This window comes from Cetorhinus maximus, chromosome 8 (assembly GCF_964194155.1).
Source record: "Cetorhinus maximus chromosome 8, sCetMax3.hap1.1, whole genome shotgun sequence".
Taxonomy (NCBI): Eukaryota; Metazoa; Chordata; class Chondrichthyes; order Lamniformes; family Cetorhinidae; genus Cetorhinus; species Cetorhinus maximus.
In genome coordinates this window covers 91,008,302-91,032,995 of record NC_135886.1, presented here as the reverse complement: position 1 = coordinate 91,032,995, position 24,694 = coordinate 91,008,302, and the positions used below count along the sequence as shown (strand labels likewise).

General features: G+C 43.4%; 1 long non-coding RNA gene across 1 annotated transcript; it reads left to right on the top strand.

The window, feature by feature from the left end:
- The first annotated feature begins 254 nt into the window (after window positions 1-254).
- On the top strand, window positions 255-24,391 carry LOC144683307 (uncharacterized). The gene is made up of 3 exons (XR_013577231.1): window positions 255-380; window positions 22,732-22,788; window positions 24,116-24,391. It is a non-coding gene; the product is annotated as an uncharacterized LOC144683307 (long non-coding RNA).
- The last annotated feature ends 303 nt before the right edge of the window (window positions 24,392-24,694 follow it).

Sequence of the window (24,694 nt, the reverse complement as noted above, 5' to 3'; positions counted from 1 at the left end):
TTATTGAACTATAAAGCTGAAGAAAGAACAGTCGGGAAGAAGTGATAATGTATTTGAAAAGTCCATGATATGTACACTGCCCTTTGCAGATCAGATTATGCTAGAAATAGGAAGTACTCCAGTTTGCAAAGGACAGCACAAATGGGGCTTGAATAGCTGTGGGAATTAATCATTATCCCTCAATACTCCCTCAATGCTGAGCTATCAACACTGCTCCAAATCTGCTTTTCTCTTTCACAGCATGATTACTGATCCTGGTAATCCCATGGTTGCATGAAGATAAATTTTATTCTTACGCCTGTGCTAAAACTTGTTGATGGAGAACAAATCCAAATCCTTCCAGTCGTCTTTAGATTCATGCAGTCAGAAAGTCAGAGCAGGTAAGCCTCCAGCTGCCCATTCATAATCCAGGGCATGAAGAAATAATCAGTGAAATATACTCTGGTTTGAATACTCCTGTAACACATACAAATAGAATTAGGCTCTAGGGAGACTAGGGCAAATACAGCCATTATGGAACAAAAGGGTTATTTTCAAAGTTGGTTTGCAGTTTAATGTTTTGGCAAGACTGGTGGCAAAGCCTAAAGCATATTATTGTTATAAACTCATTCTAGGTGTTGCTTTCTGAGAACCATGTCTCACTGCAAGTGAAATTTGTGCTTAACAGTTCGGTGACGGCATATAAATTCACTAATAAGATGTAATATTAGTTTGACCTTGAGTTCTAAATTCAAGCCAGTTTCCCTCTACATGCAGATATCAATAATAATACTGATAACAATGATACTATTACTTTATCAGTGTGAACCTTCTAATTTTCACTGATGTTTCATTGCATTTCATTGGACAGAGGATTGTGATATGGGATATACAGGTTGAGTATCCTTTATCCGAAACCCTCAGGGCCGATTGCATTTTGGATTTCAGATAATTTCGGTTTTCGGATATCGCATATAAGCTTACATTGCAGTAGCCTAATCCTAGGCTAGCTGTAGTCTAAAGTAAATAAAATGGCCAGAAAAGTAAGATGTATCACTGAATAATAAACACAGGGTGCCTGCAATAAGTTTCTTTTTGACACGTTCACCACAAGAATCGCAAGGTAAACAGTGCAGGCAAACAACTTGACTTCCCATGCTGAAAGTCAATAAGGTTAAAAAAAAGTGTGTTTTTTGTATGTGTTAGGTTTTCAGATTTACAGAAAAAAGAAACTCGACCTGTATGAATATCATTCTCTTCCATGAAATTTCCACCCCATTTTTGCTCCCTGAATGGTGACCTTATGCAGTAAATACTTTGAAAATAATTGATACATCTTACATTTAAGGTTACAAAATCTCTGTTCAGTTCCCGTGCCTTTCTGTTGCCAGTCAGCACAGGTAAAATGCAAATTGCTGATCCATTGGTTGCTCAGTATCATACAACTGTTTTTATTCATCAGAGAGATCGGTAGAGTGACAAGGGTAAAACATTAGTTAAAATATTTAAACAAATTAATTGAAGTGAAGATGTGATGTGTTAGTGGCATTGTTGTAATTATTCAAAGTAATGCTGTGACTTGAATGGTGCCATTTTGGGAGCAACAGTGGAACAGATTAGCCCTTTGTGATATTTGGAATTAAACCGTAGATTTATTCTGTATAAATTGACTTTTGATTTTACAGTGGAAACATGATGAATTTTAGCAAGAGAATTGGTCCAGCTCCATCAGTTTTCTCGTGCGTGATTTAATTCCACAGAAACAAATGCTAAAACTGGAATGGCAAGAGCTCAGTGTTACAGGGAGGCCAAGTTATTCCAAGGTAGTGGGCTAATAATATAAGCTTCAGTGTCAGTAGCCCTGCTGCACATTAGATCCCGTCACCCTGTATTATCACAGGCATGTCAAACAGGTGTGTTTGCACCTGAGGTACTCAATTTGGACCTGTCCTTACACTATCACCTGTGTGTGTAGGACAAGACTATCATATCAAGACATATCTGAAGATACCTGCATATATAGACAAAGATTCCCAAAGAGCCTATTCCCATTCCTAGTCAGACCTGGTAGCCACTTCCAGTGCAGCGGCAACTCGATCCGTAGTTGTGAAAGTTACAGCCCCATTGAAATTTTACAAAGCAGGCTCATCTGTGGTTGATCTCTGACACATCTCCCAACCTCCATGCAGATCACTTGATGGTTATTTGCCAAAGCCGGTAAGTTCAGTAGTTTCCATTTGGAAAGCACCAGCAACAGAAATGAGTCCACCACTTGCACTGTGGGGCAGGATGTCCCAGAGCGAAAGTGGTACCCTCAAAGCTGCTCCATTCATGAAGAAATGGGGAGGGGGTGGCTTAGTGGTATTGTCATTGGACTAGTACTCCAGAAACTCAGGGTAATTCTCTGGGGACCTGGGTTCAAATCCCACCATGGCAGTAAAATAAAATCAATTTTAAAAAAATCTGGAATTAAAAGTCTATTGATTCCCATGAAACAGTTGTCGATTGTTGTAAAAACTCACCTGGTTCACTAATGCCCTTAGGAAATCTGCTGGTGGTTGACTTTTAAATAGCCTAATGAACCACTCAGTTCTCAAGGGCAATTAGGGATGGACAATAAATGCTGACCCAGCCAGCGATGCTCACATTCCATAAATGAATAAAAAAAACACTACCACTCCATGGCCAGAATTTTCCCGTCGGCAATTTGGGGGCAGGGCCCGCTTGCCAATGGTCCATTTAAATTTTTAGGAAGGTGGGCGGACGGCGAAATTAGCAAAATTGAGGCCATTGACAGGATAATTAAGATCATTAAAGACTCTGCCCGTCCAACCTTAAGGCTGGTGGGCAGGCCAGGAGCCCCAACGGGCTTCTGAAAAAACATGAAACCTCATCCACTAGCGGGATGAGGTTTCATGTTCGTGCTTAAAAACTTTAATAAAGTTTCAGTGCCTCTTATTAACATGTTAATAATGTTTTTATTTTTCTATTTTTAGAGTTTTTTAACCTGTCACTAATCTCCCTGAGACAGCACTTAGTCTCAGTGAGCAGTGTGCTCTTTTGCGCATGTGCGCGAAAGAGCGCACTTTGACAGTTGAGGATTCCCTACCCCCCACACAGGAAGCCCATAGTGCTTCCTGTCGGGCAGGCCTTAATTAGCCTGCCCACTCAAAATGGCGGCGGGCCCCGTTTCGGCGGCGAGGGTCAGCTGCCCGCCCGCAGCGGAGCCGGTGGGGCCCACCCGCCCACCAAGGCAAAATTCTGCCCCATGAATATTCACTGAACTGCAAGGAACCAAACAATATGCACATATGATTGTTTCATTGGCAATTTCCATGATTCCTTCATTCTATGGCATTTTACTAGACTGTTGGAAGTATACTGGGGGATTGATATATGGCTGACTATGGCTGATGACACCACTAATTAATCCAAGGAAAAAAAAACATGAGCAGAATTACAATGCTGCACACTTTTATATCTGGATCTTTATCAAGTATTCCATCAACATCTTCAAGCAGCAGTTCAACTGCTTGAGCAGATCAGGAAAAGTCCGACAGTGTTATCCTGTCAGCATTTCAAAAGCTATTGTAGCCTGCACAACGTTTCACTACAAAGCTCCAAACTCATGGAGTAGGCAGGGGATGAAATGTAGCAGCAACCAAGGCATAGTGATGGGCTGAATTTTCCCAGTCTCTGGGGGAGGGGAGCAGCCAAAAATTCTGAAAAAGAAAGGCACAGGCCGGTTTGCCTATGAGTTTTTGTCTCTCGCCAATTTTCTCTGCGATTGGCTGTGTCCAAAGCTGGCAACCCATGCATCAGTGGTCAGTGGCCAATTAACGTTGTTGAGTAACTAATTATTGGCAACTATTTCATACCACACAGCAATTTTGCCAGCTTCCCACAGGCCTGCTGCTGTGTCAGCACCCCAACAACTATGAGCAGGCAGCTTCACAACGAGACGTTGGAGTTGTGTGAGAATTGAAGGCGTTTTAATGGTTACTGCAAGAAAATGGCACGGCTACTGTCTTTCCAGATCATAGCCTTGAATGAGGAGTTCCTGGAGTCGGATGTCTCTGATTGTCATGGAACTAATAAATGGGAGCACCTCCATTACTTCCTGCTCTTCCTGTTGCTTAGCCTCAGCAACAGTTCTCACTGGCAACACAGTGAGAAATGCTGGCCTCCCTTACAGTGGGCCGTATTGTATTCACCTCCTGCCTCCAGAACCTGCCTGCCATCCCTAACTGAATACAGAGGTGGCCTGTTAATTGGTCATCTCCCATGAAATTAAGCCGATGAGAATGCTGCGACAGTGAGTGGGGTCAGCACCTGGAAATCGACCTACCTCCCGAATATCTTCAAAGTGGAAATATTCAGTCCAGCGAATCCAGTCTTGTAACAGAAAGTCATACTTGCACAATGAAAAGCTCAGGCAGCAAGAGTCACCATACAATGTCTAACCAAACAAATAAGACAATTCAGTAATTGTCTTATGCTTTTAGTACATAACAGTCAAATTTACTGAATACCCTTGAAGTGACCTGAACTGTCAGGACACATTCCAGCATCAGCCAGTCCAATTTTTATTAACCCTTACAGTATGTAGAACAGTGATTTACCGCAGTCTTTTTCCTAAATCCCAGTGTTTGGTATGTGTCTCCTGCTTCCAAAATGGTTCCCAGGAGGAGGAGGAAGACGTGATTGTCAGTGTCTCTCTCTCGGGACAGCATTCATACTGGATCAAAAGATGATGGCACCATTACAGACACCATTACAGACACCATCAGCATTGCAGCTGATGCATGCATGTTCAGTGGCACATATGAAGCCATTTAAACTGGGCAGTATGAATATGATAATTCAATGATAACTCCAGCATCCAAAACAGCTTCATTAATGTAAACTAAAAGGGTAGGTGTCAGCACGAATCCTTTGGCCATTCCACTCAGTACTCCCCCACCTTGGTGTCACCCTCCTAACATGTACCCACTGTGTCCTTCCCTTCAGCCAGATTGTATTCATTCTAGATTTTTCCTTAAAGGTTACCTTTTGCTGCTATAAATGACAGTGGTTGAGTTCTAAATAGATGAATCATCTTGGCTGCTTCTATTTGATATTGTAGTTCTCTCATTGCAGTACTGCAGAACATAGTTCATCTAGTAATTATCATCCAGATACTTGTTAAATAATTTGCCATCTGAGTTTTCACTGAAACTTACTGTTAGAAATAAACTATAGAACACTTCCAGTATTTTTTGCTTAACCCTGAATCAATAATGGAAACTAAAATAATTCTCAGTCAATTCACTTGCATTCCCGAATGCCTTTAATTTAAAACATTTTTCCAGGAAAGTGTTTTGATGAGTTTTAGAGTTGTTACATTTCTTAGAAGTAAAATTAATTCTATGAACATATAGGGGTAATTAATCCCAAACCACCAAGCACTAGCTTGGCTTGATTGTTCTGTGCAACAATTAATTGACTAATGATGCAATTTAGCACTTCAACAAACAAAACAATATTCAAGTAGAACGAATACAACAAAAATATTTATAACCACAATGGCCTGTAAATTACTAATAACACATTGAACTGCATTTAGTCTCAATCAAATTCAAAACAGAATTTATTGTGGTATTTCCATGCAGTAAAATTGAAGCATTTGTTAAAATTAAACACTTTTAACATCAATGGAAATATCTCATAGAATAATTGTGATTGTTTGGTAACAAAATGTCTATAAAGTTTCCTTATTAACATTCGTAACAATGAAATTGATGTTTTGAGAGATTTTGCAGTGGACTGTTAAAAACCTTTCTTTGCTTTTGGTTTAATAGTTTTCTCCCAAATCTCTGCTTAAAACTTTTGTCTTCTCCTTTCAGTGCACATTAACTGCCCAAAGTTTTTCACTAATTAAACTGTAGCTTGGCAGATGGATTACAATGGAAGCTAAAGGGTGAACCATGCTTAGAGTAATAAATTAATATTGATGGTACATATTAATGTAATTACAATCAATGAAAATCGGTCACAAAGGAATATGAATTACATGATTTGTTTCAAAGATTCGTGGAATAAATTCACACATCGAATTCAAATTATTCAAGATTGTTTATTATTGATGTGCATTTTAATAGATTTGTTTTTTTAAAAAAAATTCAATTTATTTTCTCCGATTTGAAGCATCAATGTCCCTGGAATGCTGCATTGGCTGACATATCCATCTGTTGGGGTTGGATGTTACAGGTTTCCAACCCTTGTTTCTGCCAAAGTTTGTGGAGAAACTGCAAATGAGTTGATGAATTGAGAAGGTTAATGCCCCTAAACAGGTCTCGTAGCCTCAGAAGAAAGCAGGAGACCCTGGCCAGAATTTTTAGCTTGGCTGCGAGCGCAATTGGTGGGACTGGAAGCGCAGGTGAACTCTGCTCCCACCTGAGATCGGCAGCCAAGAACAATCATGTGAAACTTCGTCAGAGAGAGGGCCAGTGCTGACAGGGGCTGCGGAAAGAGGCCGGCACCTGAATTTGCGCAGCTACAGGTGGGAGGTTTAAAAACAGATGAATGAAGGGATGTAGATGAAGAACAACTATGGAAGAGAGTGGTAAGGAACTTAAAAGTTACAGTTTAATCTGAAGAGTGAAAGTTAGGAGGAAAGTGTGCAAGGAAGATTGCAATGTCCTCAGGAGCCGGGAGCCATGGAAGAAGGCGTGGAAATGTCCAAAACCAAGCAGGCGCCCGCTTCTCTGATGCCTGCCTGCGGGTACTCATCAATGCTGCCAGTGATCGCCGAGAAATATTGCTGCCATGAGACGGCTAGAGGAGGCCTCCACATCTCACCAAGAAGGCTTGGTCATAGGTGGCAGTACAAGTCAGCAGCCAAGGGTGTCATCTGAAGGACCTGGATGTAGTGTTGGAAGAGGGTGACTGACCTTCTCCACTCTGTGAGGGTGAATAATAGGCCACATTTCACCTTGAATAAATGTGTATGTGTGGGCTTGCATTTGTTGGGGCTTTCCGATATAAAGCCGCGAGCTCAAGTTGGCACATCTTCCTGTGCCCTTGAAGACTGCCTGGGTCTACCCATGATGGTAGGCATGTCTGGAATGGGGTCTTAAACTAGCGATGTTGGGGAGGAGGATGTAATGTTTTGGCATATAGAATGGGGACTCAGGAAATCACTATCATCCTTACAGGAGAAGAGAAGTCACAATGACCAGGAGTAAAGCAGAACTGTTCCCCTGTTGGGGAAATCTAGCATTGCTAATGCCAATGGAGGAGCAGATTCTGGAGTTGGCGTGCAAGCATGGAGTGAGATCCACTGTCACGGAGAGGCAGGGTAAGAGTGAAGTGTACATGGGAAGCGATCAGCGAGAGCAGGAGAAGTGGAGGGAAATGGGTCTAAGACTGACAGGACTGACAGGTGAAATCCACTAATCCTTTATGTTCACCCATTCTGAAGTTATTGCTCAACTAGATAACCAATTTCAGAATCTAGCAGAATGCATCTACTCTGAATCTGAAATGCTCATGAATACTTTTTCCTCCATCAGATGGATCATCTTCAACACCAGTTAATGATCTGGAAGACACTCCATTGGCATTAAAGGAGGATGATCAGCCAGATGCACCTGCATCACATCCTTGCTCTGTACCTTGCGCCACCTCAGATACAGGCACTTTGTTGGTTTTGAGCACTCCGTCACAGATGGTTAAGCGCACTGAGGAAGCGTCACACCCACTTGAGGAGCTGTCAGAGACAGAGAGTCCCCAGGGCTCTGACAATCTGAGGATTGCTGGAGACCAGAATGCTGCTGAACCCCAGGCAGATGATGAGGCTCTGGAGTTATCTATTAGTGGCAAATGCTGGATGTCCAGTGGAATACACGTGGAGATCTGGCAGAGAGCCCTAAGGGTTTGCATGCTATGGTCCATGGAATGGAGGAGTCCTTGCGGAGTATGAGCACTGCGTTGACCCTCAGCTCTTAATGCATAGCAAAGAGAGAGTGGCGACTCTGATAGAACGGCAGCTCCAGGAACTCAATCAGGGTTTCTGGCGTTGGGTTCAGACCTGTGACCCCACACACTGACTGTGACCTCAGCAGGTCACTGCAAATGTGAGAGATGGATGAGACACCAAGTGACTCTGTTGGCTGCCCATCCATCTATGGTGAATAGGGAGGTTCAAGCAAATCTCATGTTGGCAGATGACCTGCAGCTCCATGCATTTGGGGGTCCTGTCAGGGTGCTCCTGATGATGACAACATTTCCTCCATCCCTCTGCCAGTGACCTTTGCATCCGAGGAGACTGTGAAGACTGAGGAGTGTTCAGCCATCACTCAGGACTTACCTGCCCAGCTGGCGACCAGAAGATGGCTGCCAACGTTATCCGCGCCAAAGGGGTATCAGAGTCAGCAGCCTGCCTCCAATGCGGCTGCCGGTGAGGGGGAAATACCTAGACTTAGCACTCGTAAGCGGATAGTTAAATCACTACAATCACAGAAGGGCTATCACGGGTGAAATCTTTCTCATTGTCACTTGTCTCATGCTGTATATTACAATCACACATCACTGTTAAAATGTGCTTCATGGGATAGTAAGATAGGAGGCCTGCAACTCGGAGCAAGACAACATCAATTGGGCAGTATAGCGTATTTCAGAAGGAGGCACAAGAGAAGAGGGTGCCTGGAGGGCTTCATGTGCTCTGAGCAATAAACTGACTGGCTCTTTGCACTGATTTGGAGCCTTGACTTTGAGGCCTGTTGAAAACTCCTTTGAATCAAAGCATCCCTGGTTTCCATGGCTCCCAATGCTGCCTCATTTCTGGGTCATCATTGTGACCCTGTGGCTGAGCAGGTTCTTCATCAGAGTCAGCGCTAGAATCTCCTCAGTGGGTTCTAGAAGCAAATCATTTCCTTCACTCTCCATCCGACCTCACTATGAGAGAGCCCGATTGTGCTGGGCACAGCACACAACCAGAATGAGGGACACGCGTTCCGGAGGATATTGCAGAGATCCTCCAGAGTGGTCCAGGCACCAAAACCTCATTTTCAGCAGGCCTATTGTTTTCTCAACGCTGGCCCTCGTGGAGGCATGGCTTCACCTCTCCTCCGCAGGCATTCCTCGATGTCTGATAGGTTGTCATGAGCCACCTTTTCAGAGGATATCCTTTATTCCACAGCAGCCAGCCATTCAAGCATGCAGGGGCTATGAACAACCTTGGATCTTTGGAATGGCAGAGAATATAGGAATCATGGCAACTCCCAGGATATCTGACATACGCCTGCAGGGTGTGTTGTTGATGATTGGATACTAGCTGGACGTTCAGAGAATGGAATCCCTTATATGTTACAAAGATCCCCTGCTCTACAGCAGCTGCCTTGATAGGCACATGGGTGCAATCAATGGCTGCCGGAATCTTTGGGAAGCCTGCAATTGCTGCAAATCCTCTGGAGCGCTCTGCCTGGCTGTCCTCATCTGTCTTGTAATCAATAAATGTATTGACCCTTCTGAACAGTGCATCTGTCACAAGCTTTAAGTAGCTATGTGCTGTGGATTATCACACTCTGCACAGATCTCCAACAGAACCTGAGAACGATCCTGAGGCATTAAAATTAAGTGCAGCAGTTACTTTAGCGCTAGTAGTATTGAGTGTCCACTGACACAGTTGGAAATTATCTCAGGACCCATCATGTCACATATTGAGGTTATTGTCTCCCTTGAGAGGCAGATCCTGCCCCAGCACTGGACCTTGGTCATCTCAAGGTAGCTGGATCCGTAGAGTCTTCTGGCAGGATATTGGTGCCTTCTCCTGCCCCTACTCCCTTGCAAGACTTGCTGGCCTTCAATCCCTTCAATTTGTGCTTTTGGTCATGAGGGCAGATTCTATGACGCTGTCTGCGGCCAACTGGGCTCTTCTCCCTTCTTGCCCTCTCTTTCTCACCTGAGGAAGTGCCTGCAGCTGAATAAACAATGCCATTTCTAACCTTCTGCTTCGCAGAGGTTTAATCTTTATTATGATGAGGCCTGTCTGTAAAAGCCGCTGAAACTATTTAAGCCTCCTAACCTACATAGGAAATGAACAGGATGCTTCACTAATCAATCAGCAATGCCCAGACTTACAATTCACTTTGGAACTCCTACACCCTCAATTCTCCATTCCTTTTGAGCCTTATATCCTGCCCTGGCTGTAGCAAGATGAAAATGTGTGATCCCCGCCATCCGCTTTGCCCGTGCGCTGACCATAAAAATGTACGGGCCTCTCAAAATTGCAGTCGGTTGGCCCTTTTAATTGCCTTGATAGGCCCTTCAATTGATGTTGGGTGCACTTCCAACATTCGCGCACGCCCACCTAGCGTAATCTCGCGATGCAGCGTGATGGCGTCGGAAAGCCCTCCCGATGTCATTGCACGCTATTTAACACTACGACGAGAGTGCTGAGCCCCTACACAGGAAACATTAAGTTTTCTCTTGTGCACTTGTACATCGCAGCACTGCATTTGACATTTTCGTTCAGAAAGATGATCATATCAAAGATTGCCATGACTTGGAATTTAGAATTAGGAGCACCGCCAGAAGATATTATGATAATCTACTGATCATAGAACTATCGCAAGAAGATATGATAACCCACTAGTCGTAGGACCATCGAAGGGATATATGATCTATTGGATAACGAAAAGAATGCATGATAACCTACTGGGAATAGGACCATTCTCTGCTTATACAAAACATGGTTTGATGATACTTAACGCCAGGAACAAAACAAATGGTTTTTTTTATATTGATGACATTTTTACTTCATCTGGTAAATGAAATAAATGCCATTGACATCCATTATAAAGCTGCCAACATTAAAGGAAATAAAAAGGGCAAATAAAAAGTGCATCAATGAATGACAAATTTAGTGAATTATCTTAAAATGCTGTGCAGCAAGAAGAAATCCTCAGGTGTAGCAATAAAGCTAGCTATATGGCTGTGGCTTTTGGCAACAGATTAGTTAAGGTTATACTACGGCAAGCAGTGAATGAATAAAAGGTGTCCTGACAATGTAATAAATGCAAGCCCCTATTTTGTCTTGAAGCCATTTGACTCATCCTTACTGACTTTCACCCTGAGACACACGAAAGCAAGCTAAACTGAATGGATCACTGGAGCTCAGATAAAGTTCTTTCAACCATTTTATAGCTGAAAAATGATAAATGAGGATGTTGATCCCCCTTCAGGATATTGTGTTTAAAGAATTGAAAGATTTTTGGGAGCAAAATATTTGTTTTCCTCTAATACTGTTCTCAGCATATATAATATTCACACACATATAGCTTTGGAGCATTCTAAGCAGACATGGATGTTTTAATCCACTTTACCATTTACTTTACATTTACTTCACATTTACCATTTAGACCAGTTCTAATGTATGCAGTACATATCATTGCCTGATACATACTGGATGACTTTCAAAGAGAAAAAAATAAATAGGGCAGAATTTTAATACTGGGCAGTGGGGTGGGTGTGTTTGGTTGTGGGTGGGAGGTTAAATCCTTGAAAAATATCATTGCATCAGAAACCCAACATGATTCTGGTCACATTCACATTTTGCCTGGGTGTGTTCTGAGACAAGGAGGTAAAACCCATGGAGCTGTTGGGTCAGTCATTTGAATATTTAAACATGAAGATGATTGAGCCTTTAACCTAGAGTTATGGGCCAGAATCTTCTGCTCGGTGAGCGAGGACAGGCAAGGGCGTGCGTTCCGATGTCACCGCGCGTCATTCTGATTTTGCATTTGGCGGGCGTGCACCGGAGTCGACTGCGCGCCCGCCGAACTGTCAAAGGCCTGTTAAGGCCGTTAATAATCTAATTAAAGTACTTGTCAGGGCTGCCCGTCCAACCTTAAGGTTGGCTGACAGGCGAAGAGCCCAGGCAGCCTTCGCATTTTTCATGGAACCTCATCCACGGGCAGGATGAGACTTCATGAAGGGTTTATAATTTAAATAAATATTTTCATTAAAATTCATAAACATGTCCCAGCTCATGTGACACTGTCACATGAGGGGACATGTCTGAATAATTTTTAAAATTCTTTTATTCAATTTTTCATGATGAAATTAATGTTCCAGAGGCAGCTCCATGCCTCAGGGAGATTTCTGCGCTCTTTCATGCGCATGCGTGAAAGAGCGCAGGCTGTGACTCTCCTCCTCTGCCAACATAGGTAGCACTGAGCACCTCCAGGTGCATGTCATGCTGGGTGGACCTTAATTGGCCCGCCCATGTGAAATGGTGGTGCGCAGCCGATCGTGGGCAGCGATCGGCTCCGTGCCCACTCCCGACCAGCCCACCGGACAGGGAGAAAATTCTCCCCACGGGTTTAACAGCCAGCATACAGTTTTCTGGGAAAGGATTGTTCACTCAGCATGCAGGCGCTTGCCTGACACCGGAGCGTAAAATAGCTTGTGATATTTTGGTCAGCGGACGTGCACTAGAGTCGGCAGCGTGTCCGTTGACAATTAAGAGGCCTATTAAGTCCATTCACGTATTAATTAACCTGGATTTTTCGCTGCCTGTCCAATGTTACGGTTGGCAGGTGGGCGAATCGGCCAGGCGGCCTTTGGATTTTTGAAGAAGCCTCATCCAAGGGTGGGATGAGGTTTCCGATATTAATTAAAAAACAATGTTTGGGCAGTTAAATCCATGGGGAGAATTTTTATAATCTATATGTTTAGGTGAGTGAATCTGACGTGTGGACATTTTTCTCTGCATTTTAAAATCTTTATTTGATGGCTTTAAATTCTTCAGCCTTCAGGGAGCTTTCAGTCCGCACTCCCTGCACCCACGCTGACTTCAGCACTCGCTGTCCTCCCAACCTCACCTCGGCAGAGTTGAGCCTTCCAGCGCGCCTTTCACGCTGGCTGGCCATTAATTGGCAAGCCAGTGTGAAATCACGGTCAGTGGCCAATCAAAGGCAGCGGGCCGTTTCCCAGCCACTCCCGGGCCTGCCCACTGCACCCGCCCAACGACCTCAACATTCTGTCCCTGGAGCTTTGTGTAACTTATTAGTATTAAAAGGGCAAGAGCAGTGAATGATTGATCAATAAAACAGACAGGCTGGAAAGCCTTTAAACATTGAAACTGCATATCTACTGCCCTACTTATATGAAAGGGTTGTGCTCACAGGACCTCTTCTGGGAGTGTGATTTTACTATTTCACAGGTAATTTCCAACTTTTTGGAAGTCATTTCACCTAATGTGGATAGCACTCCTCTGCTGTCAGCCTTCATTGTAGCATGAGAACAGCTTGTGGAGCTATACTATGGGTCTCTGATGAGCAACAAGAGGAGCAGCCACACCAACAGCACCAGCAGGAGTAACAGCAAGGTCCATTATAACAGCACCAGGAGGAGTAACAGAAGGTCCATTATAACAGCACCAGCAGGAGTAACAGCAAGGTCCATTATAACAGCACCAGCAGGAGTAACAGCAAGGTCCATTATAACAGCACCAGCAGGAGTAACAGCAAGGCCCATTATAACAGCACCAGGAGGAGTAACAGAAGGTCCATTATAACAGCACCAGCAGGAGTAACAGCAAGGCCCATTATAACAGCACCAGGAGGAGTAACAGAAGGTCCATTATAACAGCACCAGCAGGAGTAACAGCAAGGTCCATTATAACAGCACCAGCAGGAGTAACAGCAAGGTCCATTATAACAGCACTAGCAGGAGTATCAGCAAGGTCCATTATAACAGCACCAGCAGGAGTAACAGCAAGGTCCATTATAACAGCACCAGCAGGAGTAACAGCAAGATTCATTATAACAGCACCAGCAGGAACAGCAACAACAACAGTGGCTGCCTTCTCCACAGCCACATGCTGCTTCATAGGACAAACGGGATGGGCACAGAGCTCAGCTCAAAAGAGGTGACAGTGCCAGAACAGGATCCACAGACAGAGGATCAGCTTTCTCAACATGATTGAACAAGAGTGTTTCAGGAGGCTCAAGCTTCTGTGACAAGTTGTTGCTGATATCTGCAGCCTCTGAGAACTAATGAACCAGGTGGGCACATTTTGCCAGTGGCCAGTCAAGGTCACCACAGTCCTAAATTGCTTTGATTCCAGCTCCTTCCAGAGATATGTTGGTGCCATCTGCAGAATTTCACAATCAGCCGCCCACAAGTATATCCCCCAGGTGACCACTGTCATGTTTGCCATGATCGCCATTTATGTCCACTTTGACACTCATGAGGTCATTCAGAGAGCTCTCAGTTTTGCTTCAGTGGCTGGATTTCCACAGGTACAGGGATTTTTATACTGCAGACATGTGGCAGTCAAGGTGCCCTCAGATTATCCTGGAGTATTTATAATTGGAAGGCGTTCCACTCCATCAATATTCAGCTAATATGTGACCACCAGAAGGTTATCATGCATTTCTATGCAGGGTACCCTGGAAGCTGCCATGCTCCTTTCATTCTGCAATAGTCACATCTCACACAGGTATTTGCAGAGAGTGAATGGACCTGGGCCATGACACCCATAAGGGGCCCTACCACTGATACAGAGGAAAAGTATAACAAGAGACATAGCATCACAAAGGTCATCACTGAGCAACCGCTTAGTTTGCTGAAGTTGTGATTCAGGTGCTTGGATAGATCCAGATTGCACCTTTCAGCCAGCATAAACAGGGGTATTGAGAATGCTAGTGGTCTGCTGTGCCTTGTTCAACATGGTGGTGTAGAGAGGAATAGACCTGCATGTTATATTCCAGAAAGCCAGCTGGTGAAGGATAATATTGGAGCTAATCTTTACTCAGTCTAAAATTCATTTACTGACTGAAACATTAGAATCAAGAACACAAGAACTAGAAGCAGGAGGAGGTCATTTGACCCCTCACACCTGCTCTGCCATTCGATAAAATAATGGCTGATCTGATTATGGCCTCAACTCCACTTTTCTGGCTGCCCCAAAAACCTTTGATTCCTTGTTGATCAAAACCTGACTCATCCTTGAATATATTCAATGACCCAGCCTCCATTGCTCTCTGGGGTAGAGAATTCCACAGACTAACAATACTCTGAGAGAAAGGAATTCCTCTTAATTATAGTCTTAAAAGGGTGATCCCAAGTTTTTTAAACTGTGTCCCCTAGTTCTAGAGTCCCTCACAAGGGGAAACATCCTCTCAGCATCCACTCCGTCAAGTCCCGTCAGGATGTTATATGATTCATGTACCAGGAGATCCAGACCCCTCTGTACCACAGAGATCTACAATCTCTTTCCATTCAAATAATATACTGTTTTTCTATTCCTTCTGCCAAAATGAACAAGTTCATATTTTCCCACATTATATTCCATCTGCCAATTTTTTACCCACTCACTTAACCTATCAAAATCCCTCTGTGGACTCCTTATGTATTCTTGACAACCTATTTTCCTACCTACCTTTGTGTCATCAGCAAATTTAATTACCATACATTCAACCCCTTCATCAAAGTCATATAGACTGTAAATAGTTGAGGCCCCAGCACTGATCCCTGTGGCACCCCACTAGTTACAGTTTGCTACACATCTCTGAACTCAACCACCACCCCAGTTTCAGCGAGTGTCTCTTTATATCTGTTCAAGTGAAACCCCAATTAATGCCCTCCACCTGCATAAACACATATGTAATTAACACTGCAGGATGAAGAAGGGGCAGATCAGTCAGCATCCTCCAAGGAGGAGGACGAGTCTCAGTTGTCCAGGGTCCCTCTGCATCCACTACCCCGGCTATCAGAGTAGCCCATGACGGGCTCTTACAGGCACATTTCAGATAACGTGAGTGTGTGAAGCCATATAGTTCTCATGCTATATATTCTAACCTATTCAACCCCAACACGAATCATTCCCACAGTCATAGATCCTTCCATGTTCATATCTCATCCTCCATTCTGACTATATCATTCTCCTGAAGGCTAATGTCCATTTGGAATTGGGAAAAGAACAATTGAGATGGTAAGACAATGGAGAGTTCAAATAACTTGTTTGATTCATTTACCATTCTACACACATAGGGACATTGAGATTGTTAGAAACACATAAGTGAATCCCCTTGTTCAACTAAAAGATTTTGCTTTTCTCCTTCCCATTTCTCTTATGAGGTGCTACCCCTGCGACTTCCGCAGAGTTCAAGGCAGGCTGCTTGTTCCCCAACTACTGACAGCTGAGATGCTCTTGGGTGCCATCCCCTGGGTTTTGGAGTCCGCGATGGGCCCACCAAAGACTGCTCCAACTGGACCTGGGGAGGGGCAGACTCATTCACTGCGGCAGGTGGCAGCATGTTCGAGTCTGTCTCAGAGGGGTCTAGAGAACATTTCGAGCATTTCAGCGAGCTGTTGAACGAATGATGCAAAACTTTTCTCCTTCCTGTTTGAAGTGTCAGACTGAGTGTACAGGCCTCTGGTGAGGGCAAGCATACACTTGACTACCTGCCGCATCTGGTGATAGTGGTCATGAGGATGGCTGCACTTTCCATGGTGGTGGGCATCAGCGCAAAGACTTGAGACATCACGGCACTCAAGGTAGAGACTGACTCCTCCAATCCCTCTCCAAGGGCATTGTCTCTGGAAATGCTCATGGAACCATACACTGACTGTCTTCTTCAGGTTGATCCTGAGGTTTAGCATCTGCATCCTGCTGAGCAGAGCTTAGAGTGTCCTGCGCCTTCCAGAAAGGACTGTCCACTGCTGTACCTGTCTTCAGCACCTGCTACTGCTCACATGAGATGTTCACCTCACCATGTGACAGCATCTCTATTGAACTCTCATCGAGGTGTATGTTTCTGCATTGGAGGAGCGTGTGCGTGAGTCTTGTGCTGGTGCTTCTTCAAAGTGCCCATCCACCTCCGAGGAATCTTCTGTCTCCTCTCACACCAATTCATCCATCACCCTTTTAAGGACCTGTGAGAGATAAAAGACATGAATTAGAACTGACATGTGAAAAAGTTTCAAAGTCCACATTGTGCAGATCTTGACATTTCAGTTAGTGGTGAGAACAATTCTATATGAGTGATTGTCATGTGTCAAGTGACAGTGTGATATCTAATTCTGTCAGTAGGTATGCTGGAGTCCCCTACATTGTCTGAGCCCATGGACTCTGCCACCCTGCCAATATCCAAAGCCTCCTCTTCTGGAGTGCTCAGGGTGGCTATAGCTGCAGGGCCATCACTGATTCCCTGCCTCTCTCAGGAGTTGTGCGATCTCTTTCCTTGCAATGAGAAAAGGCAGAAATTCATGAACGTAACAAGTGGAAGATGTGGAGAGGATGGTATGATAACAGTTAGAGAGGGTGACTGTGAGGGATGAGTGAAAGATGGCACAAAGATGTGGGTGAGCATCAGTGTTGGGTATCCAGTTGAGATGTGAGGAGGTGCCTCAAGAGGAATGAGTGGAACTACACAGTGTGTTGTTTTGAAGAGTACTGTGCAGGAGAATGCTGGGGAAATCAGAGTGTTGGAGTTGGCACCTGAAAGTGGGATGCTACTCATCTTTCCTGCCCTCAAGAGGTCATCAAACCTTTTTGCAGCCCTCAATCCATGTTCGCAGGACCACACTCTAGCTTCTGACTGATTCAGAAACTTCCAGCTGCAGCTGTTTAATTTGCATGGTTTGCCTCTTTCTTTCGCCTGTGGGAAGCAACACATCTCTTCCGTCCCCAGTGCCTCCAGCATCATCTCCAGGCAAGAGCCAGAGAACCAGGGGGCAGCCTTCCCATGTTTCACTCTTAGAACTGTCCAGATACAATGCAGGGTGACAACCATCCCAGATTTTCTGAAACCGTTTTGAATTTGAGGCATGTGTCCTGTGCCTCTGGTCTCATGCACCTGGGAAGCTATTTGTCCTGTATTTGTGATCTTCTAAATTTGTGCATGACCAGTACCCACAGTACACTCCTGTCAGCCTGCTCCCACAAGCTTTCCAACACCACCCATCTGACCCCCACACTATGACCATTCCTTGAAAGGGGGATGCTAAGATCATCATTGAGTTAAACAGCCATGGCAATGGCCATTGCTGCAATTATTGTATTCCAGACTCACTGGCAGCCTCCCATTGCAAGCGGGTTGGCTCTATTAAAATGCTATCCTCACTCTCAGGTACTCTGAGGGCTGTTTAATACAATATTCTGCACTTTTACTCTATATTGTTGAAAGAAGAACATACAGCTTTTAACAATCACCTCTTACAAAACAATGAATGCTTAGAATAGATCTGTGTTATAGGGCAGGGATGATAGTTGCTGACAGCTGACAAGTTTGATGAGGACAATGAAGAAGAGCAGCATTTCAGGCTAGTGTGGATCACAAGTCATAAAATTGGCTAGGATTTTGCAGGGCCTTTGACAGCAAGTTCTGGAATTAGCGAAAGCGCATATAAACACAGAAATCCTGATACTGTGTTTCATCACTTGCTGCTCTTCCATGGATAGCATTCTGGACTCTCCACCATTCTGCGCCCTGCATCTCCTCGACTCCCAGAGTCGGCAATAAGGAAAACCAATTGATCTGCTGAGACCTTTCTTTTTCCATTCTAACATCACTATTAGAAGCCCCATTATAAGTTAAACCTTGTTCAATTGGATGTAAGTAATAACCGTAGCTGAGCAATTAATCTGGCCATGAAAACATAATGCTACATTTGTGAAATGTTTTTAAATCTCTCATTTATGATTAATTACTAGATTTTTAAAATTAGTATTTTTAAATGTATATGTTTTTAAGTTTGTTCATGATATTTTATCTTCTGCCTTTACCCTATGCATATGTCCCAATCTTTATTTCGATCTCTGTAATTTTTTTTAAAAAGTGATTTGATTTTAATGCTTTACATTTCCTGTTTGGCTGTCTGTGAGAGTTCTTTAATGTGATTGCATGCATATACAACTTGATGCCATTACTGCAGCTCACTGCTGGGAATTCCATTAAACGGTGTTTTTATCAGTTGCACATCAAGAGAGTTAAAGGTCTTGCCACAGAGAATTATCTCCCCGACGGGGGGGTTATCCAGGAGCAGGGGCAGCCGATTGCTGCCCACGATCAGCTGGATGCTGCCATTTTATGTGGGCGGGCCAATTAAGGCCCGCCCAGCATGACGCGCACCCAGAAGCACTGAGCGCTACCTGTGCGGGTGGTGGGGAAGGGGGGGGGGAGGTTGTCTGAGTCGGGGCCTGCACGTGAAAGAGTGCAGAAATCTCCCTGAGGCACAGAATTTCCTCAGAGAGATTAGGTTAAGTTTAAAAAATTTTAATAAAGGGAATAAAAAAATTTAGAACATGTGCCCTCATGTGAAACTGTCACTTGAGCTGGAACATGTCTATTAATTTTATTAAATTTTTTTTCAAACCTTTAAAAGCCTTCATGAAACCCCATCCCGCCCATGGATGAGGTTCCATGAAAAATGCAACGGCCATCTTGGTTCTTCACCTGTCCGCCATCCTTAAGGTTGGATGGGCAGCTCAAATTATTGTTTTAATTGAATAGTTAACTGGCCTTAAGAGGCCTTTGACAGTTTGGCGGGTGTGCAGCCAACTCGGGTGCGCGCCCGCCGAACTGAAAATCTGAATGACATGCGGTGACATCGGAGCACACGCCCGACATCACCGCGCGTCATTTTACGCTTCGGCGAGCGGTCCCCTCCTCTGCTCACCAAGCCGAAGATTTGCTCCATGTGGCACACCGTGTCTGTGCCATCTCTTTGAAAAATCTCTTTGATACATTCCACTCTGCTGCTCTTTCCTTAATTGTCGTTGCTTAATGTTCACTTATTACATTATGCTATCTGTGTCCAAAACAATAAACATCCATAAGGGAGATCTTCCTTGCTCTGGATTGCACTTGTGCACCTGGGCAAAGACCCAGGAAAATCTCTCCTTGCGTCTCACACTAAGTTTATCTTTCTGCTGCTTAATATATTCAATTTAGAAAATATTGAGGGACCACAGTAAGCAATAAATTTACAATTCCTTTTTTCTTAGCAATAGTGATGTGCTCAACTCTACCTTGAAAACAGTAATAGTTTAATAGAGCTGGTCAGCTTCACAGTGCAAATCGCAGCCATACTTGCTGCCTTGGCAGGAATCCAGTTCAGAAACTGTAGGATCAGTGAGCAAAGTCTTTTATTGGTAATAATGATGAGGCAGTATCCATCTTAATTTACAGCACCTCCATTGGTTGATAAAATTACTTAGCCACTCCAGAGAATGCAAGTAAAATGTGACTTGTGTTACAGATGAAGCATTTTCGTTGTAATTTGTATTGTGAGAAAATGTAACAGATAATAATTTAAAGGGGCCCCAGAACTTTAGATCAATACATTGAATGATTTCCCCTGTCTTTCTATTTGCCAACCACAGTGGAGTGATTCAGTATGGTGTTCTTCCCTTTATACGTCAACTTGATTTGTCGCTTATCGTTGAAATTCTTAAAGATTCTCAAGCCAAACAGTAATAGACACAAATAACTCTTCAAGACTGAGGTGTATTTGTAAAATAGAAGGTATTGTCTTAAGGAAAGTGTGAAGAGAGCTAAGGTAGGATTTTCCCCTCTCTGTCCACTGTTTATGCAAGGCAAAAGGAGGCAGAAAGGCAAGTGGAGACTCTTAACTTTGGATCCCAGCTAATATTTTGTTCAGACACACGTGTTTATCAATCCTGCTGAATGCAAAATCCGCTTTTGTTTGTTTTATGGTCCTAATATTTCACTAGTCAATTACTTTCTTATTCAACTTCTATTTATTTATGTGGAACGAAAATGCCTACAAACAATGCACAACAGCTTTATATTCCATTTGCAATGGGATATGAGTCCATGCTACCTTTTCTGAAAGTTTCAGATAGAATGAGAGGCATAACATTTAAACTGTTTCCATTTTATGTGTTGTATTGTGATATAAATGTATAGAATAGAGATTTCAGAAGCGAGGACAGAGAGGGAGGTTCTAGTGGATGTGGAAACAATAAGGGAGCTCTAAGATATGTAATGGAGAAGGATGGAGGCTGAGACAGGGAAAGAATAAGGTGAGAGGCAGGAACCTTGGAGCCTTAAAGTGTAGGTGGGTATTGGTGGTGGTGAAGAGGGTGGCAGGTTAGAGTGTGTTGTTTCAGTGTACATTATGTTTCAAGTGCTGAATAATCAGTGGCAACTTTGGAACATGCTCATCTCTTCATGGTAAGACACCGTGCTATTAAGGGTTAAAACGTTCTGGTCATGTTACCCTGGAGAGTTTTGTGGGTTCAGCGCCTTGGAGCACTCTGTCAGCAAGCACTTACTTCCCAGTACCTGGAAATTACCTTTACCTGGCAATATCTTGGTAACTGCGAACAAGCCCAGATATCAAACAGCAAACTCATAATACTGTGTTTTAGCTGGCATAGTATTATTTATTTTCACAAGTGAGAAGGTGATACCTGCCAGGGTTATTAAACTGTAATTGGAGTGTTCAGCAGAAGCAATGACACACTGTGGGCTGAATTTTCCCCCATCAGGGGAGAGTTGATGGGCAGGCGGGTGCAGGCGCACTTCTGATCAGGGCCCCCAATCGGAGGCGCGGCACCATTTTATGTGGGCGGGCCAATTAAGGCCCACCCAGCATGACGTCCGGTGGGAAGCGCTATGCACTCCCTGTGTGGGCGGGGGGGGATCCCTAAGATCGAGAGTGTGCTCTTTCGCGCATGCGCACGAAAGAGCGTACTCATCTCCCTGAGGCTAAGTGCAGCCTCAGGGAGATCGGCTCTACTTTCAACAATATTAAAAATAGAAAAGAAAATTCCCTTACATGTCCCCTCATGTGACAATGTCACATGAATTGAAACATGTTCATAATTTCCATAACAACTTTATTAAAATTTTTAAAACCCTACATGAAACCTCATCCCGCCGGTGGATGAGGTTTCATGTTTTTTCTATTTCCCGTCGGGGCTCCTGGCCTGCCCGCCAACCTTAAGGTTGGATGGGCAGGTCCTTTAATTGCTTAATTGATCCTGTCAATGGCCTCAATTGGCCATTGACAGGTCGGCGGGCCCGCAGCTGATTTTGCTGCGCCCCCGCCTTCCTGAAAATGTAAATGAGGTGGGATGACGTCTGGATTTCCTCCCGATGTCATCCCGCATCATTTTATGTGTCGGCGAGCGGGCCCCGCCCCTGCTCACCGACGGTAAAATCCTGCCCACATTTACACTAGATGTAAGTTTAATTATCTCTCAACAAGTTGATTAAAAATAACAAATGGTCACATATGCTCCACTAAAGTGAATTGTAAATATTAAAAGCAATCCTTTTTGCTCACAGTCCACAGAGCCTCTCTGGCCTATCTACCTTTCTTTGATGGCTTCAGACATACTACTCAGTCTTCCAAGCTGAGAAATATTGTTTAAAATAGTGACCTGGACAAAAGACATTGAAATATGTTGCTTGAACTCAGAAACAGCTGTCAATCAAACATATATACATGCAAAGTCCACAAGATAATGACATTTGAACTAAATTACTTCTCTGGTAATTGACCAAGACAATAACATTTCATCAAATAAGTTGGTCTATTTTTGTTTATGAACCTTGTTTTGAACCCCAAATGTATCATGAAAGAGAGAAGCCAACTCCAAGAGAAATCATAGACTACAATACTTCATTTTAGCACAATATAGTTCTGACAAAGATTACTTAACTATCTGTAACTTAGTAATGTATTTCTCTACTTGATCTTAATTCTTTTTTCTCTTGTATATGACAGAGATGGAGAAAGTGTGGAAGAGACAGAAAGATATAAAAGGCAAGGAAATAGAAGAAGGTACCACAGCCTGAAAAACCTTGGTTCAGTTGTTCTTTTCTACTTTTATACCTTGAATTTCCTTGGACTTTTTGCCATGACCTGCTGTAATTTTGTCGGCTGTTCAAAGAAACACATGTTACCAGATGTTCACTGCACTTTCCATGGGGCAGGATTTCTTGGACGGAGGGGGTTCCCACCCCGCCACTGAAGAAGTCAGCGGGGTACGCACCCCGATTCCAATGGTAGCCCCTCAACCATTTAACACCGTGTGGAGCATTAATTGAGTGGAGGTTTTCGGCCCCCATCTGAGGAGGATAAGTCGTGCCTCAGAGAGGAGATGCAGGATTCCAAAGGCTTTGGGGGGGCGGGGGAGGATATACCAGACCATTGGTTCGGGAGGGGTGGAGGAAATGAGCCCGTGAGGAAGGCTCCCCCTTCCCTTCCTGCCAAAGGGCTTCCCTCCCATCTCGCCAGCTTGAAAATTGTGGAAAGGTGGGAATCAACTCTTAAATGACCATTAATTGTCAACTTAAGGGCGTCAATTGGAACAAGGGCAGTAGGGCTGTTCTAGGGCTCACCAGACCCCTGTAAAAGCCTAGCCAAGTTAGGGGCAGGCAGGACATTGGTAGAATTTTACATGTCCCCCAGCCTGCAAACCCGCCAATGGAGGGCTTTAAAATTGTGGCCATAAAGTTACAACAGTGCAGTGACAGAAAGTCAAAGCAAATTAAGGCCATAATCCTATTCATATTATAGTTTCTTATTTTGTTCCTGGGTATCAAATGCTACGGTGCACTTATTTATCATCTCCTCCGGTATGTAATTCCGATCTTGTGGAAATTAATTTTCAATTTTAACTTACTGTATGTAATATTATTATTTTTCAATATTAAAATTGGAGTGTAAATGCAAAACAGTGGCGATTTAATTAAAATGTTACTGCTCCACATATAGATGTAGTTTCCTACTAATGCAATTGTGGGTGAGGGTGTATTTTAATCTATCTGTGTATAAAACTGAATTATCACTGGTAAGGTGCTGCAACTTACTTCCCTATATTAGACCCACATTGATGTCTGGATTTAAAAAAAAATTGCAATGAATTTATCTTTAATTAAATTCATTTGATGTATATATTACTCAGACAGAATGTTTTCCATATTGTTTTAACACTAGTGAACAAAGTAAGTATTATATTTTGTAAAATAGACATCATTATAAAACTACTTTGTCAATTATAATGGTCAATATGCAAAGATAATCAGAAAAATAAGCCTTCTGCATTTGTTTCAATTCTGACTTCCTACACAGTTTGGAGTTTGAAACTGATTTTGCTCTTTTATAGCTGGCGTTTCGAACAGTATACAGCGAGGGATTCACCTCCAAGCAAATGGATAGCAGTCAACATTGAAGATCCAACTAGAAGAGAATTAACCCTGAGTCATTCAAACGGCAATATTTTTCTGTCTTTATTTTCATTTATTTATCTTTTCCAATCCCTTCCTTCTTTACAACCACACACAACCACTCTGTCTCACACACACACACACACACACCAGAATTCAGATGGAGCAATTAAAAGAAATCCAGCAAAACTCTATAGATATTAAATAAACTTGAAAGTGACATTTTAACCTTTATTGAATTATAAGCGTGAGAAATTCACCAATTTCTCTACAGGGCTGTTGATTTTTCATCATTTCAATGTCATGTAGCTTTGTCGGGTCAGTGTATTTCCTTATTCTTTGACTTTTATATTCCACCAGTAGCTTCATATTTCTCAACCCCATTTCCACATCCTAGCCTGATATTAACATTGAGATGTACTGGGAACAGGGAATAAGGAAGTGGTGGGTAAGGTCTCCAATATTGTGTGGGAAACCCAGGTTTAATTTCAACTTGTCTGTCTGTTCATTTTAATACA